Source organism: Lissotriton vulgaris, chromosome 1_1 (assembly GCF_964263255.1).
Source record: "Lissotriton vulgaris chromosome 1_1, aLisVul1.2, whole genome shotgun sequence".
In the NCBI taxonomy this organism is placed as follows: domain Eukaryota; kingdom Metazoa; phylum Chordata; class Amphibia; order Caudata; family Salamandridae; genus Lissotriton; species Lissotriton vulgaris.
Genome location: NC_141685.1, coordinates 249,781,548 through 249,800,095, shown reverse-complemented (window position 1 = coordinate 249,800,095; position 18,548 = coordinate 249,781,548). Strand labels below are relative to the sequence as shown.

General features: G+C 51.6%; 16 non-coding genes across 16 annotated transcripts; all 16 read right to left on the bottom strand.

The window, feature by feature from the left end:
* Positions 1-25: 25 nt before the first annotated feature.
* TRNAE-CUC (transfer RNA glutamic acid (anticodon CUC)) lies at positions 26-97 on the bottom strand. The gene has a single exon. It is a non-coding gene; the product is annotated as a tRNA-Glu (tRNA).
* Positions 98-1,633: 1,536 nt separating this feature from the next.
* On the bottom strand, positions 1,634-1,719 carry TRNAY-GUA (transfer RNA tyrosine (anticodon GUA)). The gene is given in 2 exon segments: positions 1,634-1,669; positions 1,683-1,719. It is a non-coding gene; the product is annotated as a tRNA-Tyr (tRNA).
* Positions 1,720-2,618: 899 nt separating this feature from the next.
* Positions 2,619-2,690, bottom strand: TRNAE-CUC (transfer RNA glutamic acid (anticodon CUC)). The gene has a single exon. It is a non-coding gene; the product is annotated as a tRNA-Glu (tRNA).
* Positions 2,691-3,643: 953 nt separating this feature from the next.
* Positions 3,644-3,715, bottom strand: TRNAD-GUC (transfer RNA aspartic acid (anticodon GUC)). Its single transcript has one exon. It is a non-coding gene; the product is annotated as a tRNA-Asp (tRNA).
* Positions 3,716-4,233: 518 nt separating this feature from the next.
* Positions 4,234-4,319, bottom strand: TRNAY-GUA (transfer RNA tyrosine (anticodon GUA)). Its single transcript is given in 2 exon segments — positions 4,234-4,269; positions 4,283-4,319. It is a non-coding gene; the product is annotated as a tRNA-Tyr (tRNA).
* Positions 4,320-5,217: 898 nt separating this feature from the next.
* TRNAE-CUC (transfer RNA glutamic acid (anticodon CUC)) lies at positions 5,218-5,289 on the bottom strand. Its single transcript has one exon. It is a non-coding gene; the product is annotated as a tRNA-Glu (tRNA).
* A 1,536-nt stretch (positions 5,290-6,825) lies between these two features.
* TRNAY-GUA (transfer RNA tyrosine (anticodon GUA)) lies at positions 6,826-6,911 on the bottom strand. The gene is given in 2 exon segments: positions 6,826-6,861; positions 6,875-6,911. It is a non-coding gene; the product is annotated as a tRNA-Tyr (tRNA).
* An 899-nt stretch (positions 6,912-7,810) lies between these two features.
* Positions 7,811-7,882, bottom strand: TRNAE-CUC (transfer RNA glutamic acid (anticodon CUC)). Its single transcript has one exon. It is a non-coding gene; the product is annotated as a tRNA-Glu (tRNA).
* Positions 7,883-8,834: 952 nt separating this feature from the next.
* TRNAD-GUC (transfer RNA aspartic acid (anticodon GUC)) lies at positions 8,835-8,906 on the bottom strand. The gene has a single exon. It is a non-coding gene; the product is annotated as a tRNA-Asp (tRNA).
* Positions 8,907-9,424: 518 nt separating this feature from the next.
* Positions 9,425-9,510, bottom strand: TRNAY-GUA (transfer RNA tyrosine (anticodon GUA)). Its single transcript is given in 2 exon segments — positions 9,425-9,460; positions 9,474-9,510. It is a non-coding gene; the product is annotated as a tRNA-Tyr (tRNA).
* Positions 9,511-10,409: 899 nt separating this feature from the next.
* On the bottom strand, positions 10,410-10,481 carry TRNAE-CUC (transfer RNA glutamic acid (anticodon CUC)). The gene has a single exon. It is a non-coding gene; the product is annotated as a tRNA-Glu (tRNA).
* Positions 10,482-11,435: 954 nt separating this feature from the next.
* TRNAD-GUC (transfer RNA aspartic acid (anticodon GUC)) lies at positions 11,436-11,507 on the bottom strand. Its single transcript has one exon. It is a non-coding gene; the product is annotated as a tRNA-Asp (tRNA).
* A 518-nt stretch (positions 11,508-12,025) lies between these two features.
* On the bottom strand, positions 12,026-12,111 carry TRNAY-GUA (transfer RNA tyrosine (anticodon GUA)). The gene is given in 2 exon segments: positions 12,026-12,061; positions 12,075-12,111. It is a non-coding gene; the product is annotated as a tRNA-Tyr (tRNA).
* A 4,502-nt stretch (positions 12,112-16,613) lies between these two features.
* Positions 16,614-16,685, bottom strand: TRNAE-CUC (transfer RNA glutamic acid (anticodon CUC)). Its single transcript has one exon. It is a non-coding gene; the product is annotated as a tRNA-Glu (tRNA).
* Positions 16,686-17,637: 952 nt separating this feature from the next.
* TRNAD-GUC (transfer RNA aspartic acid (anticodon GUC)) lies at positions 17,638-17,709 on the bottom strand. Its single transcript has one exon. It is a non-coding gene; the product is annotated as a tRNA-Asp (tRNA).
* A 518-nt stretch (positions 17,710-18,227) lies between these two features.
* On the bottom strand, positions 18,228-18,313 carry TRNAY-GUA (transfer RNA tyrosine (anticodon GUA)). The gene is given in 2 exon segments: positions 18,228-18,263; positions 18,277-18,313. It is a non-coding gene; the product is annotated as a tRNA-Tyr (tRNA).
* Between the last annotated feature and the right edge of the window lie 235 nt (positions 18,314-18,548).

Sequence of the window (18,548 nt, the reverse complement as noted above, 5' to 3'; positions counted from 1 at the left end):
AGTACAGAGTGTCAAAAAAGTCCCCTTCCCTGACCGGGAATCGAACCCGGGCCGCGGCGGTGAGAGCGCCGAATCCTAACCACTAGACCACCAGGGAGCGCCCACCTCTACCTCAGAGCAGCTGCTCCAAGACATACCAGCAGGGTCGGTCAGGCCACCTCTGCTTCTGTCACAGTGATATCCTCATCCACTACAGAAAGCACTGAAAAGCACATCAACCTAACACTGGCAAGATAGTCTTTCCTGCACTTTCGAGATCATCAACAGACACAGAAAACACGCTGCTTTCAGGCACACCCCCAACAGAGGGTAGCAGCCCTTCTCGGGGATCCCTGGAGCTCGTCCGAGGCCTCCACACAGCTCTCAAGTTAGCCCAGACCCGAACATGAGCGCTTCTCCCAGCCCAGGGGGTTACTTTGGATGCTGGCTCCCCTCGGCCTGAGTTTAGAGTGTTAGGAGCAGGACTACAAGTCCCAGAATACACTGCTATAACCTGACCGGAATTTGGTAGGCGTGCTGGACCTAGGCAATATAAGATCTCTGATGAGGCTGGTCGGGAGTGCAGGCCGCCAGTGGAAATTTTACTTTCACAATATGACTGGAAGTTCTAACCCATTAGACTTAAACAAAGAGATTTTAAAAAAGCTTCACCGTCATATAAAACAATTCCTCCTTCAGAGCACGATCCATCATTTCATTTATGTTTCTGTAAAAAGGGAAACGGGCTTAAATGCATTATGTTGATCCTGCAGTCCGTTGATTTCTGATGTCAATAATAACCCTTCGTGCACGCTTCTTTTTCCAATAAAGTACACAGAAGCTGAACATGGAAAGGCAGAAATGCTTCCCAAAAAGTGTGCGCCTTAAAAATCGCCCGTGTTTGATTTGAAAAATGGTGAGATTGTATTAGTAAGTCTTTCTGTTAACGGAGATGACGTCATACATGAAAAGCGCCAGTAAACAATAGCAGGGGTGTCACATTCTAGATGCCACTTTAAATAGAGGTAGAATTGTCATGCTTTAAAAAAGGCGCCTGAATCCTCCTCCCCGTCGGGGAATTGAACCCTGGTCTCCCGCGTGACAGGCGGGGATACTGACCACTATACTAACGAGGAACCGATGCATCTCGAACTGCTGGGCCGCTCCTCATGTGGCCTTCGAGCCGCCTCTTCACTATATGCTACCGGTTCGTGCCATTTATCAACTCCTTGACACCAACACAGGGGGCCACGGGCTCAACAAACACACACACACTCTCTCCCCCCATACACACACAAACACACTCCTCCCTCACACCTCACAGCAACCCTCTCGCCTCCTAGCAGACGCTCTCAGCAGCATCCCCTGATGCCAGAGTCACCACAACCAGCTCCCAGGGCTGCTTCAGACGGGGCCCCGGACTGGCTCTTCAGCCCAGGGGCCCCTGGCTCTGTCTGATGAGGGGGCATTGCAGCGGGGGCTGCACACAGGGAGGGGGGCGGGAGACACCACCCCCCCTCGCCCCCGCCGGAGGAGAGAGCTGGGCTGCAAAGGTGAAGAGGGGAGGCAGGAAAAGCCCCGGCGTGTGAGGGTCCGAGAAAGAGGCGCTTTCCATTGGGAAGCAGAGGGAAAAAAAGTGAAGAGTTTGCAAAAATCCTTCGAGCCGGATTTGAACCAGCGACCTAAGGATGACAGTCACTCCACTACAGTCCTCCGCTCTACCAACTGAGCTATCGAAGGCTAGGTTGGGAGGGGATGACAAGGCGCTATATCGCATGAGGAGTGGGCGCGGAGCCCAGCCATCTACCTCGCATTCTGTTTCCAAACACCAACTCCAGGGCTTGAGAAAACACCAAACCCTCCAATGGAGACTTTCCTTTCCTAAACAAAGCAAGCAAAGGAAAAGAAACAGGCCACCCGCGTTTCTCAAAGCTTCTCCCAAATGCCAAGACATCACTTAGCGCACCTTAGAACAACCAGTCCAGACACGGTTACAGTTACAAACTCCCTTATATAAACGCCTCTCAAGGGCGACTGTGACTGGCGCCCCGGACCAAACACCCCCTCCTCTCCAGCCCCCAGGTGGAAGAATAGGAGACCTCACCCGGAGGATACAGACTCCAGAGTGACGGCCTAGACCCGCCCTTGGTGAGACACGACTGCACCAGGGCCGGACTGGCCATGAGGCTAAAGAGAGAGCCCCCGCCGGACAGGCAGACGGAGGCACTCCGACCATCCTGCGTAAAACCGGGCTTGAGGAGCAGTGTCCCGCCCGCCCATGCGCCTCTCTCCCGCCAATGCTGCTGCAATCTTCAGAAGCAAGTCTCTTCCTTTCAAAGTTGTCCTGAAACTAGACTCTTGATAGAACTGGAGACCCATAGAAACAGGCCTCCTGGATTTGCCAATGCATCTTCCAAGTGGAAATGAATCCGTTGTGAAGAATAAGCTTTGACGACCAGCATTGACTTTTCTATCCGTGCTTTGTCTCTGTCCCTGAAAGGTGACGCAGTGATTAGCAGGTGGCAAGTCAAGTAAAGAAGAAATGTATGTAAAGAAAGATTTGCCACGTAAAACCTTAAAAAATGTGTTTAAATAGGATCCCAAAAAAACGGAAGTACAGAGTGTCAAAAAAAGTCCCCTTCCCTGACCGGGAATCGAACCCGGGCCGCGGCGGTGAGAGCGCCGAATCCTAACCACTAGACCACCAGGGAGCGCCCACCTCGCCCTCAGAGCAGCTGCTCCAAGACATACCAGCAGGGTCGGTCAGGCCACCTCTGCTTCTGTCACAGTGATATCCTCATCCACTACAGAAAGCACTGAAAAGCACATCAACCTAACACTGGCAAGATAGTCTTTACTGCACTTTCGAGATCATCAACAGACACAGAAAACACGCTGCTTTCAGGCACACCCCCAACAGAGGGTAGCAGCCCTTCTCGGGGATCCCTGGAGCTCGTCCGAGGCCTCCACACAGCTCTCAAGTTAGCCCAGACCCGAACATGAGCGCTTCTCCCAGCCCGGGGGGGGGGGGGGGGTTACTTTGGATGCTGGCTCCCCTCGGCCTGAGTTTAGAGTGTTAGGAACAGGACTACAAGTCCCAGAATACACTGCTATAACCTGACCGGAATTTGGTAGGCGTGCTGGACCTAGGCAATATAAGATCTCTGATGAGGCTGGTCGGGAGTGCAGGCCGCCAGTGGAAATTTTACTTTCACAATATGACTGGAAGTTCTAACCCATTAGACTTAAACAAAGAGATTTTAAAAAAGCTTCACCGTCATATAAAACAATTCCTCCTTCAGAGCACGATCCATCATTTCATTTATGTTTCTGTAGAAAGGGAAACGGGCTTAAATGCATTATGTTGATCATGCAGTCCGTTGATTTCTGATGTCAATAAGAACCCTTCGTGCACGCTTCTTTTTCCAATAAAGTACACAGAAGCTGAACATGGAAAGGCAGAAATGCTTCCCAAAAAGTGTGCGACTTAAAAATCGCCCGTGTTTGATTTGAAAAATGGTGAGATTGTATTAGTAAGTCTTTCTGTTAACGGAGATGACGTCATACATGAAAAGCGCCAGTAAACAATAGCAGGGGTGTCACATTCTAGATGCCACTTAAAATAGAGGTAGAATTGTCATGCTTTAAAAAAGGCGACTGAATCCTCCCCGTCGGGGAATTGAACCCCGGTCTCCCGCGTGACAGGCGGGGATACTGACCACTATACTAACGAGGAACCGATGAATCTCGAACTGCTGGGCCGCTCCTTATGTGGCCTTCGAGCCGCCTCTTCACTATATGCTACCGGTTCGTGCCATTTATCAACTCCTTGACACCAACACAGGGGGCCACGGGCTCAACAAACACACACACACTCTCTCCCACCATACACACACAAACACACTCCTCCCTCACACCTCACAGCAACCCTCTCGCCTCCTAGCAGACGCTCTCAGCAGCATCCCCTGATGCCAGAGTCACCACAACCAGCTCCCAGGGCTGCTTCAGACGGGGCCCCGGACTGGCTCTTCAGCCCAGGGGCCCCTGGCTCTGTCTGATGAGGGGGCATTGCAGCGGGGGCTGCACACAGGGAGGGGGGCGGGAGACACCACCCCCCCTCGCCCCCGCCGGAGGAGAGAGCTGGGCTGCAAAGGTGAAGAGGGGAGGCAGGAAAAGCCCCGGCGTGTGAGGGTCCGAGAAAGAGGCGCTTTCCATTGGGAAGCAGAGGGGAAAAAAGTGAAGAGTTTGCAAAAATCCTTCGAGCCGGATTTGAACCAGCGACCTAAGGATGACAGTCACTCCACTACAGTCCTCCGCTCTACCAACTGAGCTATCGAAGGCTAGGTTGGGAGGGGATGACAAGGCGCTATATCGCATGAGGAGTGGGCGCGGAGCCCAGCCATCTACCTCGCATTCTGTTTCTAAACACCAACTCCGGGGCTGGAGAAAACACCAAACCCTCCAATGGAGACTTTCCTTTCCTAAACAAAGCAAGCAAAGGAAAAGAAAGAGGCCACCCGCGTTTCTCAAAGCTTCTCCCAAATGCCAAGACATCACTTAGCGCACCTTAGAACAACCAGTCCAGACACGGTTACAGTTACAAACTCCCTTATATAAACGCCTCTCAAGGGCGACTGTGACTGGCGCCCCGGACCAAACACCCCCTCCTCTCCAGCCCCCAGGTGGAAGAATAGGAGACCTCACCCGGAGGATACAGACTCCAGAGTGACGGCCTAGACCCGCCCTTGGTGAGACACGACTGCACCAGGGCCGGACTGGCCATGAGGCTAAAGAGAGAGCCCCCGCCGGACAGGCAGACGGAGGCACTCCGCCCATCCTGCGTAAAACCGGGCTTGAGGAGCAGTGTCCCGCCCGCCCGTGCGCCTCTCTCCCGCCAATGCTGCTGCAATCTTCAGAAGCAAGTCTCTTCCTTTCAAAGTTGTCTTGAAACTAGACTCTTGATAGAACTGGAGACCCATAGAAACAGGCCTCCTGGATTTGCCAATGCATCTTCCAAGTGGAAAGACATCGGTTGTGAAGAATAAGCTTTGACGACCAGCATTGACTTTTCTATCCGTGCTTTGTCTCTGTCCCTGAAAGGTGACGCAGTGATTAGCAGGTGGCAAGTCAAGTAAAGAAGAAATGTATGTAAAGAAAGATTTGCCACGTAAAACCTTAAAAAATGTGTTTAAATAGGATCCCAAAAAAACGGAAGTACAGAGTGTCAAAAAAGTCCCCTTCCCTGACCGGGAATCGAACCCGGGCCGCGGCGGTGAGAGCGCCGAATCCTAACCACTAGACCACCAGGGAGCGCCCACCTCTACCTCAGAGCAGCTGCTCCAAGACATACCAGCAGGGTCGGTCAGGCCACCTCTGCTTCTGTCACAGTGATATCCTCATCCACTACAGAAAGCACTGAAAAGCACATCAACCTAACACTGGCAAGATAGTCTTTCCTGCACTTTCGAGATCATCAACAGACACAGAAAACACGCTGCTTTCAGGCACACCCCCAACAGAGGGTAGCAGCCCTTCTCGGGGATCCCTGGAGCTCGTCCGAGGCCTCCACACAGCTCTCAAGTTAGCCCAGACCCGAACATGAGCGCTTCTCCCAGCCCAGGGGGTTACTTTGGATGCTGGCTCCCCTCGGCCTGAGTTTAGAGTGTTAGGAGCAGGACTACAAGTCCCAGAATACACTGCTATAACCTGACCGGAATTTGGTAGGCGTGCTGGACCTAGGCAATATAAGATCTCTGATGAGGCTGGTCGGGAGTGCAGGCCGCCAGTGGAAATTTTACTTTCACAATATGACTGGAAGTTCTAACCCATTAGACTTAAACAAAGAGATTTTAAAAAAGCTTCACCGTCATATAAAACAATTCCTCCTTCAGAGCACGATCCATCATTTCATTTATGTTTCTGTAAAAAGGGAAACGGGCTTAAATGCATTATGTTGATCCTGCAGTCCGTTGATTTCTGATGTCAATAATAACCCTTCGTGCACGCTTCTTTTTCCAATAAAGTACACAGAAGCTGAACATGGAAAGGCAGAAATGCTTCCCAAAAAGTGTGCGCCTTAAAAATCGCCCGTGTTTGATTTGAAAAATGGTGAGATTGTATTAGTAAGTCTTTCTGTTAACGGAGATGACGTCATACATGAAAAGCGCCAGTAAACAATAGCAGGGGTGTCACATTCTAGATGCCACTTTAAATAGAGGTAGAATTGTCATGCTTTAAAAAAGGCGCCTGAATCCTCCTCCCCGTCGGGGAATTGAACCCTGGTCTCCCGCGTGACAGGCGGGGATACTGACCACTATACTAACGAGGAACCGATGCATCTCGAACTGCTGGGCCGCTCCTCATGTGGCCTTCGAGCCGCCTCTTCACTATATGCTACCGGTTCGTGCCATTTATCAACTCCTTGACACCAACACAGGGGGCCACGGGCTCAACAAACACACACACACTCTCTCCCCCCATACACACACAAACACACTCCTCCCTCACACCTCACAGCAACCCTCTCGCCTCCTAGCAGACGCTCTCAGCAGCATCCCCTGATGCCAGAGTCACCACAACCAGCTCCCAGGGCTGCTTCAGACGGGGCCCCGGACTGGCTCTTCAGCCCAGGGGCCCCTGGCTCTGTCTGATGAGGGGGCATTGCAGCGGGGGCTGCACACAGGGAGGGGGGCGGGAGACACCACCCCCCCTCGCCCCCGCCGGAGGAGAGAGCTGGGCTGCAAAGGTGAAGAGGGGAGGCAGGAAAAGCCCCGGCGTGTGAGGGTCCGAGAAAGAGGCGCTTTCCATTGGGAAGCAGAGGGAAAAAAAGTGAAGAGTTTGCAAAAATCCTTCGAGCCGGATTTGAACCAGCGACCTAAGGATGACAGTCACTCCACTACAGTCCTCCGCTCTACCAACTGAGCTATCGAAGGCTAGGTTGGGAGGGGATGACAAGGCGCTATATCGCATGAGGAGTGGGCGCGGAGCCCAGCCATCTACCTCGCATTCTGTTTCCAAACACCAACTCCAGGGCTTGAGAAAACACCAAACCCTCCAATGGAGACTTTCCTTTCCTAAACAAAGCAAGCAAAGGAAAAGAAACAGGCCACCCGCGTTTCTCAAAGCTTCTCCCAAATGCCAAGACATCACTTAGCGCACCTTAGAACAACCAGTCCAGACACGGTTACAGTTACAAACTCCCTTATATAAACGCCTCTCAAGGGCGACTGTGACTGGCGCCCCGGACCAAACACCCCCTCCTCTCCAGCCCCCAGGTGGAAGAATAGGAGACCTCACCCGGAGGATACAGACTCCAGAGTGACGGCCTAGACCCGCCCTTGGTGAGACACGACTGCACCAGGGCCGGACTGGCCATGAGGCTAAAGAGAGAGCCCCCGCCGGACAGGCAGACGGAGGCACTCCGACCATCCTGCGTAAAACCGGGCTTGAGGAGCAGTGTCCCGCCCGCCCATGCGCCTCTCTCCCGCCAATGCTGCTGCAATCTTCAGAAGCAAGTCTCTTCCTTTCAAAGTTGTCCTGAAACTAGACTCTTGATAGAACTGGAGACCCATAGAAACAGGCCTCCTGGATTTGCCAATGCATCTTCCAAGTGGAAATGAATCCGTTGTGAAGAATAAGCTTTGACGACCAGCATTGACTTTTCTATCCGTGCTTTGTCTCTGTCCCTGAAAGGTGACGCAGTGATTAGCAGGTGGCAAGTCAAGTAAAGAAGAAATGTATGTAAAGAAAGATTTGCCACGTAAAACCTTAAAAAATGTGTTTAAATAGGATCCCAAAAAAACGGAAGTACAGAGTGTCAAAAAAAGTCCCCTTCCCTGACCGGGAATCGAACCCGGGCCGCGGCGGTGAGAGCGCCGAATCCTAACCACTAGACCACCAGGGAGCGCCCACCTCGCCCTCAGAGCAGCTGCTCCAAGACATACCAGCAGGGTCGGTCAGGCCACCTCTGCTTCTGTCACAGTGATATCCTCATCCACTACAGAAAGCACTGAAAAGCACATCAACCTAACACTGGCAAGATAGTCTTTACTGCACTTTCGAGATCATCAACAGACACAGAAAACACGCTGCTTTCAGGCACACCCCCAACAGAGGGTAGCAGCCCTTCTCGGGGATCCCTGGAGCTCGTCCGAGGCCTCCACACAGCTCTCAAGTTAGCCCAGACCCGAACATGAGCGCTTCTCCCAGCCCGGGGGGGGGGGGGGGTTACTTTGGATGCTGGCTCCCCTCGGCCTGAGTTTAGAGTGTTAGGAACAGGACTACAAGTCCCAGAATACACTGCTATAACCTGACCGGAATTTGGTAGGCGTGCTGGACCTAGGCAATATAAGATCTCTGATGAGGCTGGTCGGGAGTGCAGGCCGCCAGTGGAAATTTTACTTTCACAATATGACTGGAAGTTCTAACCCATTAGACTTAAACAAAGAGATTTTAAAAAAGCTTCACCGTCATATAAAACAATTCCTCCTTCAGAGCACGATCCATCATTTCATTTATGTTTCTGTAGAAAGGGAAACGGGCTTAAATGCATTATGTTGATCATGCAGTCCGTTGATTTCTGATGTCAATAAGAACCCTTCGTGCACGCTTCTTTTTCCAATAAAGTACACAGAAGCTGAACATGGAAAGGCAGAAATGCTTCCCAAAAAGTGTGCGACTTAAAAATCGCCCGTGTTTGATTTGAAAAATGGTGAGATTGTATTAGTAAGTCTTTCTGTTAACGGAGATGACGTCATACATGAAAAGCGCCAGTAAACAATAGCAGGGGTGTCACATTCTAGATGCCACTTAAAATAGAGGTAGAATTGTCATGCTTTAAAAAAGGCGACTGAATCCTCCCCGTCGGGGAATTGAACCCCGGTCTCCCGCGTGACAGGCGGGGATACTGACCACTATACTAACGAGGAACCGATGAATCTCGAACTGCTGGGCCGCTCCTTATGTGGCCTTCGAGCCGCCTCTTCACTATATGCTACCGGTTCGTGCCATTTATCAACTCCTTGACACCAACACAGGGGGCCACGGGCTCAACAAACACACACACACTCTCTCCCACCATACACACACAAACACACTCCTCCCTCACACCTCACAGCAACCCTCTCGCCTCCTAGCAGACGCTCTCAGCAGCATCCCCTGATGCCAGAGTCACCACAACCAGCTCCCAGGGCTGCTTCAGACGGGGCCCCGGACTGGCTCTTCAGCCCAGGGGCCCCTGGCTCTGTCTGATGAGGGGGCATTGCAGCGGGGGCTGCACACAGGGAGGGGGGCGGGAGACACCACCCCCCCTCGCCCCCGCCGGAGGAGAGAGCTGGGCTGCAAAGGTGAAGAGGGGAGGCAGGAAAAGCCCCGGCGTGTGAGGGTCCGAGAAAGAGGCGCTTTCCATTGGGAAGCAGAGGGGAAAAAAGTGAAGAGTTTGCAAAAATCCTTCGAGCCGGATTTGAACCAGCGACCTAAGGATGACAGTCACTCCACTACAGTCCTCCGCTCTACCAACTGAGCTATCGAAGGCTAGGTTGGGAGGGGATGACAAGGCGCTATATCGCATGAGGAGTGGGCGCGGAGCCCAGCCATCTACCTCGCATTCTGTTTCTAAACACCAACTCCGGGGCTGGAGAAAACACCAAACCCTCCAATGGAGACTTTCCTTTCCTAAACAAAGCAAGCAAAGGAAAAGAAAGAGGCCACCCGCGTTTCTCAAAGCTTCTCCCAAATGCCAAGACATCACTTAGCGCACCTTAGAACAACCAGTCCAGACACGGTTACAGTTACAAACTCCCTTATATAAACGCCTCTCAAGGGCGACTGTGACTGGCGCCCCGGACCAAACACCCCCTCCTCTCCAGCCCCCAGGTGGAAGAATAGGAGACCTCACCCGGAGGATACAGACTCCAGAGTGACGGCCTAGACCCGCCCTTGGTGAGACACGACTGCACCAGGGCCGGACTGGCCATGAGGCTAAAGAGAGAGCCCCCGCCGGACAGGCAGACGGAGGCACTCCGCCCATCCTGCGTAAAACCGGGCTTGAGGAGCAGTGTCCCGCCCGCCCGTGCGCCTCTCTCCCGCCAATGCTGCTGCAATCTTCAGAAGCAAGTCTCTTCCTTTCAAAGTTGTCTTGAAACTAGACTCTTGATAGAACTGGAGACCCATAGAAACAGGCCTCCTGGATTTGCCAATGCATCTTCCAAGTGGAAAGACATCGGTTGTGAAGAATAAGCTTTGACGACCAGCATTGACTTTTCTATCCGTGCTTTGTCTCTGTCCCTGAAAGGTGACGTAGTTATTAGCAGGTGGCAAGTCAAGTAAAGAAGAAATGTATGTAAAGAAAGATTTGCCACGTAAAACCTTAAAAAATGTGTTTAAATAGGATCCCAAAAAAACGGAAGTACAGAGTGTCAAAAAAAGTCCCCTTCCCTGACCGGGAATCGAACCCGGGCCGCGGCAGTGAGAGCGCCGAATCCTAACCACTAGACCACCAGGGAGCGCCCACCTCGCCCTCAGAGCAGCTGCTCCAAGACATACCAGCAGGGTCGGTCAGGCCACCTCTGCTTCTGTCACAGTGATATCCTCATCCACTACAGAAAGCACTGAAAAGCACATCAACCTAACACTGGCAAGATAGTCTTTACTGCACTTTCGAGATCATCAACAGACACAGAAAACACGCTGCTTTCAGGCACACCCCCAACAGAGGGTAGCAGCCCTTCTCGGGGATCCCTGGAGCTCGTCCGAGGCCTCCACACAGCTCTCAAGTTAGCCCAGACCCGAACATGAGCGCTTCTCCCAGCCCGGGGGGGGGGGGGGGGGTTACTTTGGATGCTGGCTCCCCTCGGCCTGAGTTTAGAGTGTTAGGAACAGGACTACAAGTCCCAGAATACACTGCTATAACCTGACCGGAATTTGGTAGGCGTGCTGGACCTAGGCAATATAAGATCTCTGATGAGGCTGGTCGGGAGTGCAGGCCGCCAGTGGAAATTTTACTTTCACAATATGACTGGAAGTTCTAACCCATTAGACTTAAACAAAGAGATTTTAAAAAAGCTTCACCGTCATATAAAACAATTCCTCCTTCAGAGCACGATCCATCATTTCATTTATGTTTCTGTAGAAAGGGAAACGGGCTTAAATGCATTATGTTGATCATGCAGTCCGTTGATTTCTGATGTCAATAAGAACCCTTCGTGCACGCTTCTTTTTCCAATAAAGTACACAGAAGCTGAACATGGAAAGGCAGAAATGCTTCCCAAAAAGTGTGCGACTTAAAAATCGCCCGTGTTTGATTTGAAAAATGGTGAGATTGTATTAGTAAGTCTTTCTGTTAACGGAGATGACGTCATACATGAAAAGCGCCAGTAAACAATAGCAGGGGTGTCACATTCTAGATGCCACTTAAAATAGAGGTAGAATTGTCATGCTTTAAGAAAGGCGACTGAATCCTCCCCGTCGGGGAATTGAACCCCGGTCTCCCGCGTGACAGGCGGGGATACTGACCACTATACTAACGAGGAACCGATGAATCTCGAACTGCTGGGCCGCTCCTTATGTGGCCTTCGAGCCGCCTCTTCACTATATGCTACCGGTTCGTGCCATTTATCAACTCCTTGACACCAACACAGGGGGCCACGGGCTCAACAAACACACACACACTCTCTCCCACCATACACACACAAACACACTCCTCCCTCACACCTCACAGCAACCCTCTCGCCTCCTAGCAGACGCTCTCAGCAGCATCCCCTGATGCCAGAGTCACCACAACCAGCTCCCAGGGCTGCTTCAGACGGGGCCCCGGACTGGCTCTTCAGCCCAGGGGCCCCTGGCTCTGTCTGATGAGGGGGCATTGCAGCGGGGGCTGCACACAGGGAGGGGGGCGGGAGACACCACCCCCCCTCGCCCCCGCCGGAGGAGAGAGCTGGGCTGTAAAGGTGAAGAGGGGAGGCAGGAAAAGCCCCGGCGTGTGAGGGTCCGAGAAAGAGGCGCTTTCCATTGGGAAGCAGAGGGGAAAAAAGTGAAGAGTTTGCAAAAATCCTTCGAGCCGGATTTGAACCAGCGACCTAAGGATGACAGCCACTCCACTACAGTCCTCCGCTCTACCAACTGAGCTATCGAAGGCTAGGTTGGGAGGGGATGACAAGGCGCTATATCGCATGAGGAGTGGGCGCGGAGCCCGGCCATCTACCTCGCATTCTGTTTCCAAACACCAACTCCAGGGCTTGAGAAAACACCAAACCCTCCAATGGAGACTTTCCTTTCCTAAACAAAGCAAGCAAAGGAAAAGAAACAGGCCACCCGCGTTTCTCAAAGCTTCTCCCAAATGCTAAGACATCACTTAGCGCACCTTAGAACAACCAGTCCAGACACGGTTACAGTTACAAACTCCCTTATATAAACGCCTCTCAAGGGCGACTGTGACTGGCGCCCCGGACCAAACACCCCCTCCTCTCCAGCCCCCAGGTGGAAGAATAGGAGACCTCACCCGGAGGATACAGACTCCAGAGTGACGGCCTAGACCCGCCCTTGGTGAGACACGACTGCACCAGGGCCGGACTGGCCATGAGGCTAAAGAGAGAGCCCCCGCCGGACAGGCAGACGGAGGCACTCCGACCATCCTGCGTAAAACCGGGCTTGAGGAGCAGTGTCCCGCCCGCCCGTGCGCCTCTCTCCCGCCAATGCTGCTGCAATCTTCAGAAGCAAGTCTCTTCCTTTCAAAGTTGTCCTGAAACTAGACTCTTGATAGAACTGGAGACCCATAGAAACAGGCCTCCTGGATTTGCCAATGCATCTTCCAAGTGGAAATGCATCCGTTGTGAAGAATAAGCTTTGACGACCAGCATTGACTTTTCTATCCGTGCTTTGTCTCTGTCCCTGAAAGGTGACGCAGTGATTAGCAGGTGGCAAGTCAAGTAAAGAAGAAATGTATGTAAAGAAAGATTTGCCACGTAAAACCTTAAAAAATGTGTTTAAATAGGATCCCAAACAAGCACTGGCGTTGCCAATAGGTCTCGCAGTAGGAAAGTTTGAGCTATTGGTCTTGTAAATGACATTTTTTTTTATTTATGTGTTGGTTTTGAAAATAGCTAAATTAATAGCTTTGTCATTTTCAATGCCAATAGTTATAACGTTTGCAAATGGGATACCTATAGCATTTGTAATGCAACATGTTTTGTATTTACGTGACTTGGACGTATTGATATTACAAATTACAATGGCTTTTAATTTTTTAAAATAATTAATACTTAAATAAAAGTGATTGTAATTTATAATGGCAATAGCTTAAACTTCTGTAAATAACTTTTGTGAAGATTATGTTCAGTGTATTTTATTGTGATGAAAATCCAAGAACAGAAATGAAATATTAACTTTTTTTGTGACATTTGTAATAAAGCTTGAAACATTGAGAGAACATATTTGAACCAGTTGTTGTTAATTGGTTGCAGAGATTGATGCAGGGGTTGTGCTGAGTGATGCAGGGGTTGCGCTGAGTGATGCTGCGCTGAGTGATGCAGGGGTTGCCCTGAGTGTTGCAGGGGTTGCGCTGAGTGATGCAGGGGTTGCACTGAGTGATGCAGGGGTTGCACTGAGTGATGCAGGGGTTGCGCTGAGTGATGCAGGGGTTGCGCTGAGTGATGCAGGGGTTGCGCTGAGTGATGCAGGGGTTGTGCTGAGTGATGCAGGGGTTGTGCTGAGTGATGCAGGGGTTGCGCTGAGTGATGCTGGGGTTGCAAGGGAAAAACGAGTCTAACAGAGGGCAGAAGGGCAGAAAAACGCGGCCGCGAAATAAAATTAAATAAACGCGGCCGGGAAATGAAATTAAAAGCGGCCGGGCCGGCGCATTCCTTTGTACTGAAGCAGGGGGTGGAGGAGCGGATGCCTTTGAAGTTAAGCTCATGGCCTCGCCATACAAAAATTAGCCTGTGAAATAAGAGCTGCTTGTGTCCAGAATGGCAAAGTAATTGAATAAAAAGAAAGCAAAAAAACAGAGGTGGGGGTATAACGTTGGCAGGGTAATAAATCGTCTTTGATTCGTACTGCCAACGACACAGGGCCGGATCCCTAGGAAGCCTTTGCTATAATTATAAAATCAAGTTTAAACATAGATAACGACCCCATCCTACCCTTAAACGCGACCAATTATTATGCACCTCTCAGAGCAAAATACACAAAAGCTGCTGCGCAGTGTGCCGACATACGTGTATAACCCAAAGTGCCCCCACCACACGTGGACCCATGTGTGAAAGGACTAGCAGCCCGTCCTGATCATAGCAAGATGGCCCGTTTAATAGTTGTTCAAAAAAGCACCATTGTTGGGTAATCTACACCCGAAAGTACGCAGGGATGTCACACTCCCTTCTTGGCACTTGAGAACTTTGAAGTGCCAGGTCGCTAGAGCAAGCGGTCAGGGGCCATGGTGCAATTAAGTGTTTGGATTGTGGCAAGCTGCGTGTAGGACAGTTTAAAGTGCAGGTCTGTGGAACAATACATCAACGACAAAACTGAATTTAAAGTGCTGGATAGTGGGTGAAATGGCTACTGTATCCTGCTTTTTGCACCACGTCCAGAGATCTGAAAGGCAAAAGCAGGGGCATGCACGGTGCCCCGTTTTAGGTGTTGGCACTTGTGGCGCATTACAACATGATCACAAAGCAATGGCTGAAGGGGGCTGACCGGAAGTAGGGAGCTCAAGGGGCTGGGCCAGAAGCCCACTGTATGTTAAAAAAAAAAAATCTTGGCTGCATTAGTATATTAAAGCAAGACCGACCAGCTTTGGCGTGCGGGCAGAATCAAACACTGACACACAATTGCACGTCAGAGAGACACACACACAGACTGACACATACTCAGAGGCACACACACCATCCCCTTCCACGACAACAGTCTTGCAGAGCAGCAGACCTTGATGAATGAGATCTCATTAAGGTGATGTCAGTGCCCAGCAAATAAACACGGCCCGGATGTCAGGCGGGACGATTGTTGTTAAACTGCTGGTAACCTGCGCATTTGTCCCCAGTAGCAGCAGATTGCAAAGGAGTTGACTCACTGCGCAGCAGCTCTCGGAGGGCTGGAAAGATCAACGGCAGAGTCCAGAAGTCAATTACGAGGCTTTTGTTCAGAGCGAGGGTTTTAATAAAAGTACAGCGTCGCCAGCCTCTTCCTTGTCCTCAAGAATGCCCGAAGCGGAGGGAGCGGGTTTCTTTTTTTACGCAAGGGGCACTGGAAGAGGGCACTTTTGAGTTAATGAATGAAGGAAGGCTCCCAGCCCTCCAGGCCGTAAGCGGAAGTGGGGCCGAGGGGAGGGGTATTGATTTACACATATCTATAGAACAGGTTTTACGAACAAGGTGAGAAGCTCCCCCTGCTTACACAAAGGGGCTTGTGGGAGGAGCTGGGGGGCCGTGGGTGCACGCTTAGCGGGGAGGGGTCTAGGGAACAGAGATGTGTGGGGGAGAGCAGATACCCAACAAACCGAAACTGCCCCTCCCACACCGCAATAAACGTGTGCCCACAAACATTGCATTTCAGTGCACAGAAGAAAAATATGAGAGGGAGCATTTCAGGTAAGTACCTTTGTGAATCAATGCCTTATGGTGCAGTATACACTGGTTCCCTCTTGGGCGCTGGCGGTAGTAGCTGTTTGCTGTATTTAATACACATGGTTAAGCTTCTTACTACCACAGAATGGTAAACCTGTAATATTACACTCACTCTTGGTTTTCTATAAAAATATTATCCTTGGCGGTGGAACACGTGTCTTGTGGTAGAAATCCTTTTTGCCATGGAACGGTGCCTGGCAATGAGCAGAAGAACACATTAATTGACGTTTTAATAACTGTATATACTGGTTAGTAATCTGTGGACGCAGTGTTGAGATCGTGATCATTTCCAACCCCCCGCCGTGTTAGAAGCTCCCGGGTAGTTCCTTGCCTCGGTTACCGCAGTTTCCCAGAAGTGTGCACCGGTTGTGGAGCCGGGTGAGCAGAGGGGTTTGTTGCTGCTTGGTTTGAGTAACAGGCCGTCCATCAGCTCATCTCAGCTCAGCTCGTGAAGGGGACATGCTGGACGGGAGGGAGCTTGATGGGCAGAGAAAACCCAGTTCGGTCGCACAGAAGTATAATTGTGGCGAAGGCACACCAGAAACAAAATGAAACGCCGGATGGGGGCGGGAAAGCCTGGTGGGAGGCGTGAATGCGCGAGGGGAGGCAGGCGGATTGGGAGAGAAGCCTGATGGGGGCGGGAGAGCCTGGTGGGTGGGCGTGAAGGAGGGGAGGACTGGGCTGGGCTTGCATGCGGATTGGGAGAGAAGCCTGATGGGGGCGGGAGAGCCTGGTGGGTGGGCGTGAATGAGGGGAGGACTGGGCTGGGCTTGCATGCGGATTGGGAGAGAAGCCTGATGGGGGCGGGAGAGCCTGGTGGGTGGGCGTGAATGAGGGGAGGACTAGGCTGGGCTTGCATGCGATGCGCGTGCATGTTGACGGGCACTGCATGAAAACCGCGGGCTGAAAGCCCTTTGGTTTGACGAGAAAATAGCCGACTTGAATTCTCCCCATTTCCCATTCCTGCGGAATGGTAAAGGCTCGACCTAAAAAACGGAAGTACAGAGTGTCAAAAAAGTCCCCTTCCCTGACCGGGAATCGAACCCGGGCCGCGGCGGTGAGAGCGCCGAATCCTAACCACTAGACCACCAGGGAGCGCCCACCTCTACCTCAGAGCAGCTGCTCCAAGACATACCAGCAGGGTCGGTCAGGCCACCTCTGCTTCTGTCACAGTGATATCCTCATCCACTACAGAAAGCACTGAAAAGCACATCAACCTAACACTGGCAAGATAGTCTTTCCTGCACTTTCGAGATCATCAACAGACACAGAAAACACGCTGCTTTCAGGCACACCCCCAACAGAGGGTAGCAGCCCTTCTCGGGGATCCCTGGAGCTCGTCCGAGGCCTCCACACAGCTCTCAAGTTAGCCCAGACCCGAACATGAGCGCTTCTCCCAGCCCGGGGGGGGGGGGGGGTTACTTTGGATGCTGGCTCCCCTCGGCCTGAGTTTAGAGTGTTAGGAACAGGACTACAAGTCCCAGAATACACTGCTATAACCTGACCGGAATTTGGTAGGCGTGCTGGACCTAGGCAATATAAGATCTCTGATGAGGCTGGTCGGGAGTGCAGGCCGCCAGTGGAAATTTTACTTTCACAATATGACTGGAAGTTCTAACCCATTAGACTTAAACAAAGAGATTTTAAAAAAGCTTCACCGTCATATAAAACAATTCCTCCTTCAGAGCACGATCCATCATTTCATTTATGTTTCTGTAGAAAGGGAAACGGGCTTAAATGCATTATGTTGATCATGCAGTCCGTTGATTTCTGATGTCAATAAGAACCCTTCGTGCACGCTTCTTTTTCCAATAAAGTACACAGAAGCTGAACATGGAAAGGCAGAAATGCTTCCCAAAAAGTGTGCGACTTAAAAATCGCCCGTGTTTGATTTGAAAAATGGTGAGATTGTATTAGTAAGTCTTTCTGTTAACGGAGATGACGTCATACATGAAAAGCGCCAGTAAACAATAGCAGGGGTGTCACATTCTAGATGCCACTTAAAATAGAGGTAGAATTGTCATGCTTTAAGAAAGGCGACTGAATCCTCCCCGTCGGGGAATTGAACCCCGGTCTCCCGCGTGACAGGCGGGGATACTGACCACTATACTAACGAGGAACCGATGAATCTCGAACTGCTGGGCCGCTCCTTATGTGGCCTTCGAGCCGCCTCTTCACTATATGCTACCGGTTCGTGCCATTTATCAACTCCTTGACACCAACACAGGGGGCCACGGGCTCAACAAACACACACACACTCTCTCCCACCATACACACACAAACACACTCCTCCCTCACACCTCACAGCAACCCTCTCGCCTCCTAGCAGACGCTCTCAGCAGCATCCCCTGATGCCAGAGTCACCACAACCAGCTCCCAGGGCTGCTTCAGACGGGGCCCCGGACTGGCTCTTCAGCCCAGGGGCCCCTGGCTCTGTCTGATGAGGGGGCATTGCAGCGGGGGCTGCACACAGGGAGGGGGGCGGGAGACACCACCCCCCCTCGCCCCCGCCGGAGGAGAGAGCTGGGCTGTAAAGGTGAAGAGGGGAGGCAGGAAAAGCCCCGGCGTGTGAGGGTCCGAGAAAGAGGCGCTTTCCATTGGGAAGCAGAGGGGAAAAAAGTGAAGAGTTTGCAAAAATCCTTCGAGCCGGATTTGAACCAGCGACCTAAGGATGACAGCCACTCCACTACAGTCCTCCGCTCTACCAACTGAGCTATCGAAGGCTAGGTTGGGAGGGGATGACAAGGCGCTATATCGCATGAGGAGTGGGCGCGGAGCCCGGCCATCTACCTCGCATTCTGTTTCCAAACACCAACTCCAGGGCTTGAGAAAACACCAAACCCTCCAATGGAGACTTTCCTTTCCTAAACAAAGCAAGCAAAGGAAAAGAAACAGGCCACCCGCGTTTCTCAAAGCTTCTCCCAAATGCTAAGACATCACTTAGCGCACCTTAGAACA